The sequence below is a fragment of the Temnothorax curvispinosus genome, unplaced genomic scaffold (assembly GCF_003070985.1).
Source record: "Temnothorax curvispinosus isolate PA1 unplaced genomic scaffold, ASM307098v1 QBEX01017816.1, whole genome shotgun sequence".
Taxonomy (NCBI): Eukaryota; Metazoa; Arthropoda; class Insecta; order Hymenoptera; family Formicidae; genus Temnothorax; species Temnothorax curvispinosus.
Window position 1 is genome coordinate 245,027 of NW_020227596.1, and position 12,171 is coordinate 257,197.

Consider the following 12,171-nt stretch of genomic DNA (forward strand, 5'->3'; position numbering starts at 1 on the left):
GCCATGAAAAATCGATCGTCAATTTAACACTCGTTAACGAGAATTTGAGAAAGGTTGGTGAACTCGGCCATAAGAGTCGTTTACTTCATCAAATCCCATTGAACTCAATCGAATCATTATCCATCCTTACGTGCGCAGATATTTTTAGATTCCCCATAATATCTGATTGCTCAAAAATATTAATAATTTCCTAATTTGGGTTATATTCAAACATAATTAGAGTAATACCTCATTTATAGTTAAATTATCAAAGATTGTGCGCCAATCATCAAGAAAACAGAGAAAGAAACGAGCGGAAAAGAAATGCTAATTTCACGCGCACTCATGCGATCACTGTTTATTATTATGCGTGCTAATGGAGTTCTAAGGGTTCACAGGGCTCCGGGCACTCCGATTCGAGAGGATTTTGTTAATTCCGCGCTAGGATGGTTTTAACCGTGGGTCGTAGTACAAAAAGAGAGCGGGGGTGAGAAGGAATTAAGAATATGCATAGTTTCTTTACGAAAGAGGGAGAGAGAGAGAGAGAATTCAACATCTCATAAGTTCAGGTAATCTCAATGTTCCTGATACGTTTCTATATTCCGCCATTTTCTATTCGCCATTTCAACCGACAAGAAATTTACATATCATTTAAAACGTTCCGCACCGTTATAAAATTTTAAAATATTCAATTACATCCTGTCGTCCTCGTTCATCAAATTACCTTGAATATCCATAATATCGATAAATATGTACATTATTGTTGTTATCGTTAACATAATCGTAGCGATTGAAAGATGCGTTCCATTAATCAACTGGTTGGTGGCAATATTGATGCATCAGAATGTTAGAAATAATAAAATGCGTCACACAAGTCATATAATATGTATATATTATATACATATATATCAAGAACCCTATATTTCCGCCCCTCTCTTCATCAATATACAGAGTAATATTCATAATGTAATGGAACTGCCGTAATGTAAGCTAATGCATCCTGCAATTTCTTGAAAGCACTCGAATAATTCAGCAAAGGCAATGTATTCCTAATATACTTAGAAACTCTCTGATATATTTATCTCGCAGTTAGGAATTCGCAACCGTTTTACTGTCTAAATTGTCCAATATCTATCTCGCGTCATGTTTTAAATAAGAACGGAAACACACCGTAATCAAATTTAATAGTGCCAGCATGCGGTCGATTATGTAAATGTCGTTATTACTTGTGCTATTATCTTATTCGCATTAAAAAAGACGATAAGACTCATTCAAATAACAAACATTTGAAATTATATTCGAGAGAGAGAAAGAGAGAGTGTGTGTGTGTGTGTGTGTGTGTGTGTGTGTGTGTGTGTGTGTGTGTGTGTGTGTGAGAGAGAGAGAGAAAGTTTAAACAATAAATATTTTTAAGAGCGCCTGTGTTTTGTTACTGATAAAATAACATTGCTTTTAAGAAAACATAAACAATGTCAGGAAGTTTATCGGTATTACTGCATGAGTACATAAATAGTGTCCCCATATTTTTTTTACCCTTCATTAATACCGTTATATATAAAGTAAAATAAAAAAAAAGTGTCGCACCATTAATGTTAGAAATTAACGATAGATGACAAGCGGAATGAGTATCACGAACTGTCTAGCGCACGCGCGTGCATACACGCAGAGATTCGCACACGTCGTGGCGTGTTCATACACTTCACACATACGCACGTACGTACACCACCAACCGATATAAACTCACATACGCGAAACGGCTTTTACTTAGGCGTTCCGTTACCATACATTATCCCAGAGTGCTCTACGGGGTGAGTAGATTGAGATTCGCGACAGGTGGGCCGCACGACCCCGCGCCATATGGAATTGACAAGTTTTTACGCGGTTTGCTGTAGAATTGTGAGAATCAAGTGTATCACATATATATATAAAAAAAAGACAAAAAAAACAATAAGGGGCATCAGTGTCGCATATCCCGCATGTTTAATGGATGCGTGGAGACCAATCAAATATTCCAAGATGTTCGGTATCGAAACACGAATCACCCTGACTATGCGTAATATGTTTGAGACGGATCGCAAGCATTCATCGGCGAAATAAGACGAAATAAACTTAGCCGACCGCCTGGCATTAGAGTTAGTTGGAATTTGTTTTTGCTACTCGAGGCGTATAAATCGTTATTAAAAATCGACGTTTCCGCGCGGCCGCACAACTTTTTATAATATAATACGATAATTAAAAATCCGCAACATTACTTTCGGGCTTAACTTTGTTATTACTACGGCGGACGCCTTGGTGCATTAGCTTGAATACATCCATGAATATTATCCTGTACTTCGCCGAGGACTGAGGAGGGTGTCTGGAGACGTAGAGGAGAGGGAGGAGGAGGAGGAGGAGGAGAAGGAGGAGGGCTTGCGAGGGGTCGGTCGGTATATAAGGTATAAGGTAGTCCATTAGCGTTAATATTATAAACGTTAGCTGCCCTCTGGCCATCCCCGTAACATACTCACGTGCGCCTGCGTACCTCTCTTCCCCTTCACCCGCCGCCACACAGTCCCTCAGCACACATTCTATCTGCGTTCACCACATACCCGCTATCTTCCTTCCACTCTCTCTATCGCGGGTGTACACTCGTCTTCCGTTTCTCTCCGTCTCTCCTTTGCCTCTCGATCGCGCGCTCGCTCTCTCCACGTCTCCATCTCTTTCTCGCTGTCTTGCATATATTTCTATTTTTCACGTTCTCTCTCGCATATATGCACCCATCTCTATCTGTCCTCGTCATACCCCCGTCATTCTATCTCTCTTCGTTGAAGCGGCGGTTTCCAATGCGCCACCTTCTCTATTTCTATCTTTGTTTTGTGCCCGCTTTATCTCTATCTAACTCTCTCTCTCTCTCTCTCTCTCTCTCTCTCTCTCTCTCTTTCTCTCTCTCTCTCTCTCTGTTCCTACTTTGCTCTCTCATTCCTGTTCCTTCTACCTACACTCGGTTATCTCTGCCTCGGTGTTCTCCATCTCCCTCCCTCGTAAATTCATTTCGTCTCTTTTCGAGCTGTATCCCCTTCTTCGTCTCTCCATCTCGTAGGAATCCGCTCCGTCCCTCTCGCTCTTGTTTACTCTTCCTTCCTCTTTCGTTCACCGCACTCAAGTTTGCCTCCACGCGCACACGTGTGCGCGACGCGTACTCCCGACGAGTTTACACGCACGTAGGCAGGCACGCATGCACGCACGAGCGAATGCACGAACGCACGCACACGTATGTCTCATGAAGAGTACAAATACAAGTCAATACGAGTGGCTAGTACACGCAAGCGAACGCGATCGAGTAACGCGAGTGCACCGTATATTGTGGCAGATTTGATAGGTTTATATCGCGAATTAAATCTTAGAAAAGAGGCAAACTTTGTAAGAAAAAGATAAATTTTTTAAAATATATGAATGAAATAACAGACAGCTATATCGAAATGACTTCTCAACATTACGGCTCTATCTCTTCACCCTGTTATCGTATTTTGGACGCTTCATTTACCATTTTAATCTTATCTGCAATGAGTACTGATTACGCAACAATAAAATTAATTATTATTATATCCACGCTTCTATAAGCCATTCAGAAATTGTCGGGCGAGAGGCTAATTAGAAGTGCGAAATTTGCGAACGTTGAACGGGTTTGCTAAAATGTCGGCGAAACCGCGAAAGCATCGATAATAATGCGTGTTGATGGTCCATTTAGGTATTAACCTCGAGCATAATATTTATCTGCTCGCTCTAAGTAATAAATCCTCTTTGTGATTAATGTATCGAGGATTATTTCAGAAAAAGCGCTCTCTCACGCGCGGCTTCGACGTTTTTATAAGCCCGGATTTATTCTATTAATTTTCATCAATATGTATTCGACTATTAATTACGTATATACATGTAAAATTAATTTTTTGCATTTCAAAATTGCATTATAAAATACACTATATGTCCACGAAACATATCGGCCACTCTTGTAGCTGATGTTTTAAATTTAAATATGTATGTATTAAAATCTGCCTTGTTATATATACTTATTTTGTTTGCTGAAACTGTTATCTGCGATAAAACCCGAAGAATTATCAATAGGCATTCAGAAAATGTACGGCGCCACATGTTTATTAACATTATCTAGCACGATTACTCCTACATTTATCATAATAAACATGATGTAATCGTATAAATTCACGTGCTAGCGTGATCAATCTGTCAGCCGTCAATGTTTTCTCGCTATTTTTGCACAGTTATCGTAATCTTCATATTTAATTTCGAATCGTTTTTGGCTCGATCACTGATAAAGGAAAATCTTCGTCTAAGTGTCCTCATTATCGTAGCGGTTGGAGAGGGTAAGGAGAAAACGAAATCGACATGGACTTGCTCGCGCTAGCAAACGTCTCGTCGGGAAGTGGCAGTTTGCAATTAAACGACGATGTTATCGTAAAGGGCGGCCGGCTCGGTTCAGTGTGTACATGGCAGCGAATTAAAATGTAAATACTTGATTAAAGTTAATCCCGGGCAGGTGAATAAACCTGGTATACAAAGACAGAGAAAGAAATACGGCGATTCCATGGGGCGGTGCGACGGAGGAGGGGGGGGAAGGAAAGCGAGATATCCATAGTGGTCCTAAGGGGTGCTTTTTATTGCCGCTTTTTATTAGCTGAGTAGGTGTACTCCGTTCCGCCGTTGCCCCTCAACTCTATCCCCGAAGCGCTCCGAGCCACCCTTAGCCACCAACCATCCATCCCCCTCTCCCGTCCCGGTTTCCTCCCCCTCCGCCGTCGCTTCTCGCGATCCACCGCCTGCGGAGTCGTGCTGGCGTGTGGAGCGCGTCGGAGGGTTGATTAAAACTAACGTTGCGCCAAGAATTACCCTGTGAGATTGAAAATTAAATTAATATACAAAACCCCCGCCCACCCGGGGCTAATTAGTTATATGATAGTAATTAAAAGTTAAGTATATCTTCGTGCGCGGACGTTCTAGCGTACCTCCCGTCGCTCCCGGCTGTCATCCCCAAAACGGCCGTGAGCAATCCTTTAGCCTCGAGTGGATATCATACTTTAAAAAACAGTGTCGCTCCTGCTAACAAGCCTTTCGAATATTTTTGCGAAAGTCACGCTTTTGTTACATCTAATTATTAAATTAACTTTCACATATTTGAATTCATTCAGAGTTTATAACTCTTAGATTAACTTTTGCAATTTCGGTGTTTATAGTATATATACCGAAAATTCGGTATATAGTATATTTTAATTTACGATTTACAAAAAATATATAAGCTATGTATCGCTTACTATCTATATACTGTTTGAGTGGCGAAATTATTGCTTTTCAAGAAACTGTGTAAATTGGTACGAACAAACAAATATATTTATGGATATATCAAAAAATAAATGGATACGCACATATACACACAGCTGGCGTGGCATTAATTCTCGTTTGTTGCGTGCTATCTTTAGACGAGCGATCGGTATCATCGAGTACCTAATAGCAAAAGACAAATTACCTGGCCGCTGCGCGATCTCACACGGCGCAACCTTGATACGATAGCGCGCGTAAACGCGCCCTAGTTCTCTGCCAAACTGAAAATAGTCGGCGAACTAATATCGCGACGTTGGAAATATTTTATACCTACATACGTTGCGCCCGGCGCACTCATATTCGAGCAACTTTCCTTACGAGTTATAACGCGCGCTTTATATCCGCCTTCGAAAATAATTTCGCTAACCGTGATTCCTTGGGGGAGCTCGGCGGCGTATCGCAATAACGCCGGGGAGGGCGAAAAAAAAAGTCTCCGCGAGTCTCTGGAAAGTCGCGAGTCGATGCGCGCCGCGGCCATCACTTCGAATTTAGTATCGCGCCCGTTCCGTTATTTTCTGACGAGAAAATTTAGTCCGGACCGCTTAACAATTTTCGCGGTTTGGTAATGGACCTGCAGGGAAATTCCTGATATCATCTAAATGCAGGTTAATCCACAGAATTACAGAATTATGGAGAATTATAGACTAATACTCCTCATTTCTGATTACGCCAGCCATGAGGTTTTAATTGGTTCGATCGGCCGTTCCCGCGTATCTGTCATGAGATAGCATCATGTGAGATGTACAGTATCGTCCAGAAGTCCGCCAACTTCGGCTGCTATAGACAAGTCTTTTATATGCACATCGTATTTACAAAATTGTGGACGATAATGTGATCGACAAACAAGCCTTATCGCAAATGGGGCCCGTGATTTTGAGAGAAATCGGGTGGAGAAAAACCTCGCCAAGTTCGATAAATTCAGCGATAACGCGGATAAATCGTACGGAAACACATATCCGTTTGCGTCCGGTTGCGTCAATTTGCAGTTAATCTCGCATAACTAATAGAAAACGCGTGCCAAAGAAACGTTAATTGACCAATCTCGTATTTGTTTAACGCAACCCAGAAGCGTCGCGTTCGAGATATCTCTCATAAAAGATCTCACAAGCAAATGGAGCTACGCGATTTATTGTTAGATCTATAGAAATTGTATTGTAAAATTGGCTAAGAACCATGTTCACAGTCAACTTCTTTCTTAAATAAATCTAGAAATGGGGTAAGTTCGAGCTCGTTGTATCGAAAATCGAAGTAGCAGTTTCGCTAATTATAATTTAAAAATCAATGACACAATTTATGCTATTCCCCAGGAAGTCATAAGGGACGGTCTTTGCAAAGAATATTCGGGTTCGACTCGAAAGTTAAAAACCGCTTGGCGGCGGGCCAGGGCTCACGTAACTTGTTTTGCCAAAGCTACACGACGCTTGCCGGCCTTCGCCTTCCGCCACAACGGCGACGTAGACAGTCGATTTTCGAAAAAGGTTAACACCTAGTCGCCCGGATCCGACCGCGACGACCACGTGGCAGCGGACGCGCCTGCGTGTCCCACTCTCTCTCTCTCTCTCTCTCTCTCTCTCTCTCTCTCTCTCTCGCAATACCTTACTCGGAAATTTCTTCTCAGTCTTCTCGTAGCTATCGGTCGACGCGATGCTTCAGCCGCGAAAAACATTTCTGTCTACGAACAGCGAACAGAGACAAGAGGAATGCAGACGAGTCGGCTCGTCGAGCGAAACACTCGGGAGAGAATCGCAGAATTTGAAATATTCCCGAAAGGTCCCGTAGATCCAAGAGCATACGTTCACGTTGGTGGAGACTTTAGGGTCCAAGAATCTAAATCAGCATTTAAAGATTACGAGGGTGCAAAGGATTTAACGATCTAAGAACGAAAATGTGTTTAAAGATCCGAGGAGTTGAAACACGAAACCGTAAGCTCACACAGTTGTCACGAATTAGAACTGCGACAAACGCGTGCCACGAACTGTGCTGGACATTAAACCCCTGAGGGTTAACGCCACTCCTGTGAGTACAAACGCGGGAACTTTGGTCGAAGAACGAGAAATATTTTGATTGCTGCTGTGTAAACGAGGACTTCACACGTGGACACTAACCCTTCCCGCCTACAAAGACAGGCTATATAGGGGCAATGTTTTCCCATTTACAGATAGATGACAAGTGTCTCAAAAGAAGAATCATCGATACTATAGACACGAATAGATATCGCACGAAGCGAGCGAATGGAGAAAAATCCTCAATCAAAAAATATAATCTCGTGTTTCCGAACTTTTTTGAAAACTGAAAATTATATTTGCAATGAATAGTTTAATTTTTAATCACATATTTGCCACGAAACATGAAATGTTTAACTACGGCATGTATAAATAAATGAGATTCGGATCAAATCATATAAGAGCGATTTTTAATTTATATATATTGTACGCACAAATTTAATAAAATGTGAATTTATATTCGCGCAGAAGCGAATAATTTTTTAATTTATATTATCTGCAAAGCTTTTAATATTTAATTAATAAACGCATGAATAAGTAAAATCTGAATTCATGTGACCGGCCCATTAATTTTTCATTTATATATTTTCCAGTAAATAGAGATGGTGCTTACATTTGCAATGGATATTTTAATTTTTAAATACGTTAGAAATTTATGAATATCAGTTAAATTTATATGTAATGTACGCAATTTTTAATATACATATAATATATATATGTATAAATATATGTAGGTACATATGTATGCAAATAAATAAAGACTAAAAGAATATTTAAATATGAAGAGGAGACAATTCCTTAATTCTTTATCCCTATGATTCATGAGTACATATTTTGACGATTGATTAATTGATTAATATAAATCTTCCTCGACTTCTAAAGATAAATTTCGCAAAAAAAAAATCCTAGAAATCCTAGCGTCTGAAATTTCATGCCTACAATTGATTGGTTTCTCCGTAACGCATCGATAAATCGCCTACAGGAATCGGATCATCGAGTCGGAGTGAGAGTTACGCGCTTATCGGCTACGTCAATCTTCCACGAAGTGATAAAAAGCTAAGTTATCGCGAGCATATACATGATATACACTCACCACGATCGCCGGCATGCGTAGGCTGTTGAGCTGATCGAACCGCTAGATCCTCGGCAAGATCGTGAACCAGCACTCTTTCTCACTTTTAGAAGACGACGACGACGACGACGACGACGACGACGATTCCACGTCGCGAGTCTCGTAGATCGGTGATTTCCTCACGACTCTCTTTCTCTCTCCCCCCTCTTTCTCTCTCTCTCTCTCTTTCTCGCGCTGCTCCTCACACACGGCACACACAAGCGATCCTCACGGCGCGCCGCGCAGCGACGCAGCGACGCGCGACGGCATCGCGAGCAGGTGTCCACGGGACGAGTCCTCGTGCCTCGCGCTCGCGAGGATCCTTCGTCCTGTCCTCCTCCTCGGGCTATCGATCTCGGGAACGCACGCACGTCGCGCTGCTCGTCGACCACCGCGAGCGCGCCCGCCAATGCTCCAGGCTTTCGCTTCTCGGTCTCGGACGCGCGCTCCGCTTCGAGGTTCCCTTTCGATCAATGGGACGGTGTGTGTTGGTACGTTTTCCTCGTACGTCGATCCATGAAAGATCGTGCGTCACTGATCCGTGTTTAATCAATGGTGATTACATTATATGGACTAAAATCTCTTCTGTTGTCTTCTAATCGAGCTATCACGCGACAATTGAGACTAATGTCAAAGGCGATTTTCCTCCCTAGGATCGCGAAACACGAGGTGAATTGCGTGATCAATCGATACGACTCCTGCGACACCTTTTCGCTGATTTCCTACGTTCTTAGATTCCCGATTAGCACTCGGAACTGGCTTGTTTCCAAGTCGGTATTGGATCAACCGGAACGATCCTCGAATCTCTCCTCGATCGCAAACACATTTCAGCACTCCGAACGCACCTCCGTGATCCGCGAGACCCGACTGATTCGAACGCGATTGGATCACTGAGAATGTACCGTGATCGCGCGTAGAATTAACTCTCAGGATACTTTCGTGTGTGCTCCGAACAGCAAACGGCCGCCGCGTGTACGCGCGCCTCCGAGAACGCGAAGAGAGCTCAGCGGAGAGCTCGGAGTGTGACTCTTACCGACACATTCCGCGAACTGCACTGGTACTGGCTTCACTGGCCTCGACTTTTAATCCCGCGGACCCTCGCTCCGTCTCGCGCACGCGGGCGCTTAAGTCAAGGTAAACCGGAACACGGCGAGTGAGCACGAGAGCACGTCGCGGGGAGCACACCGCGCGACACGCAGAAAACGGAGCAGCGACAGACCGATTCGCGCTGCACGATGTCGGGCGAACGAGTGGCGGCCGGAGGAGCCGCCGCGTCGTCGGCTTTCCCCCACTACGCGGCACGCATCAAAGTAGCGGGGCAAGCAGGGGAGAGCGCGAGAGAGCGCGAAAGAGCGGCGCGCGCGGTAAGGACGAGGACCGGGCGCGGGAGGGATGGCGCGCGGTCTTCGGAACCGCAGCGGTGGAGGGAGCGGTGGATAGATGGACGTCAGGGGCGTGAGTGAAGGAGGGGCATCGATACCGGTCCCTCCACGCCGCGGGGCCCCTTCCCCCCCAGCCAGAGGCGCCCCTCTGCGCCGCGGCGCGCGCTCCACGCGACTTTGCGAGTGAAACATTTCGCGGGTTTTGTGGACTGGCGAGAGGGGTAGGTGGAGGGAAAGAGGGACTAAGGGGCGCGAGGGGCGCGAGGAGCCGAACAAGAGAGAGAGAGAGGGTGAGGGTGAGGGTGAGGGAGGGTGAGGGAGAGTGAGAGGAGCGAGTGGAAGAGAGGATTGGGTGGGAAGACAACAGTATTCCCGTTAATTGAACGACTCGCGCGGGGCGGAGGAGCTCGTCGCGGGGAAGCAGAGGGGAGGATTACTTGCAGTAATTACTTATTTTTATTACGCTCCGCCTCGTCGTGTCTCGCGCCAGCGAACGGCCGCGCTCTCGTAGCGACATGTTAGAAATCTTTTCTCGCGTCCGCGATATTGCGAGACGATGGGCTACGTACCGGAAACCCGCCTCGAGTCTCCCCTAACTAAGCGTCTTAACGTTAAATTAAGGTGAGAGAGAGAGGGAGAGAGAAAGACGAAGAAGGAAAAAAAGTGAGGGACGGTGTCTACAATGTCACGTTGTTCGTAATTTTATTCAAGCTTATAGCAAGGATAATATAATTCTGAATGGTTTACTCACAAATGCACACATGTATAAGCAATACAATCTAGGACGTAAAATCATCATTTTCAACAATTTATGTCTCTCTAAATTTATATCACGAAAGAAATTAATTGTTTGATGTTATTTTATTGAAAAATTCGATCTTTATTTTCTTCGAGTCGAGCAGCGCGACTAATCGTGCGACTATGGCATTCCCTAATCGGGCCAACCGGATACTTGAGGCCATCCGACGGGTGAACGAACCGGTAAGGAACTGGATAAAACCGTTTCGGATCGACGGTAAGTCGGTATGCGATCGGCGTCAGTTTTTCGAGCGATTACGTAGGAACACGTCGAGTCATTATCTTCGTTCTTTTTTTACCGTGCCGAACCAGGTCGACTTATAAAGCCAATTTACATACGCGATATGCATTTTCAATATTAACTTCGTTTCCTTGTCCAACTCAGTTTTCCATTTAATGATCGCTTTAGCCTTGAAACGCGCTAAAAGTATAATAAACATTAGATTAGAGCGCAGTGACACTAACAACGCTATCGATAGTCGTATAATCTGTGTGTGTCTGTGTGTGTGTGTGTGTGTATGCGCGCGCGCATATGCATGGAGCGATACGAATAATACTTGTATCTTGTTGTGAATTGATATGTTAATTCATCGAACACGTAACATGGATCGATTGTAGCAGCAATTACTTCAAACGTAAATTCAACATGACGTATTTATACGTATATAGAACAGATTTGTGCATTCTAGGATTAAATTCCAGAAGTGGAAATGGGTAAATAGCCCTCCCGAGTTTCAACCGAACGGTTCGCTCCGGTCCTCCGCAATGTTCACGGTTGCTGGACCAGAGTGCACTTGTCAAAACTTTTATCTTAGCTCGCATCTACCAGCGAGAGAAAAACACGGAACGGAGGTGAGGACAATGGCTGGTCCTGCGGATGGTCCTGCCGGAGGAGGGCGAAGAAAAAGGAAAAAAAAAGAAAAATCAGCCGACAGAGGTCTCGGATAATTGCGGCGGATAGTTCGGAAAGGCGCCGACTGGCCCTCCTTGGCACGCCTGTCAGAAGATATTAGGATTTCTATCGCGGATCCTGCCGTCCGCAGGACTCGTTAACGGATCTTAGGATTGTTCCTTTCGTAATCCAATAAGGATGAGATTCTATGCCGCGACTGTTTTTTTTTTCTAGTCCGTTTGAAGAAACCGCCAATCGACCAATGGACGGAGAGTCGCGGCTCCAACTTTCGACGATCAACCCCGCGGCTAATTATAAAAATTAAATTACTTAAATCTAGATTACGTCTTGGATGTTTTGCATCCAAATAACTTACTCAAAAGAATCTGTACGGATCGCCAAATATCATATTCAGAAACAAGGCAGAGATATCATATCGCGACTCGTGACGCCCGCAGGTATATGTCTTGCGGTCACGTGGTGGTGACCTTAGCTCGTTTCTGCTCTAGGGTGGTCGGCCCTTTGGACAGGTCAGTTCGGGATTCGGAAGCTGTATTGGGGCGGGGCGGACGTCAGATGGAAAGCAGTTCTAATTTGATACCAAGTCGGGAGGCCAAACAAACAGCTACGTCTGAT

The 12,171-nt window shown here is 44.1% G+C and overlaps 1 protein-coding gene across 1 annotated transcript in view; it reads right to left on the minus strand.

Annotated features, from left to right (window-relative positions):
* LOC112467806 (thyroid receptor-interacting protein 6-like) overlaps positions 1 to 9,705 on the minus strand; it is a 69,400-nt gene extending 59,695 nt beyond the window's left edge. Inside the window, exon 1 of the mRNA XM_025036626.1 lies at positions 8,446 to 9,705. The gene's annotated coding sequence lies outside the window, so the exon portion shown is untranslated. The remainder of the gene's footprint in view (positions 1 to 8,445) is intronic.
* Between the last annotated feature and the right edge of the window lie 2,466 nt (positions 9,706 to 12,171).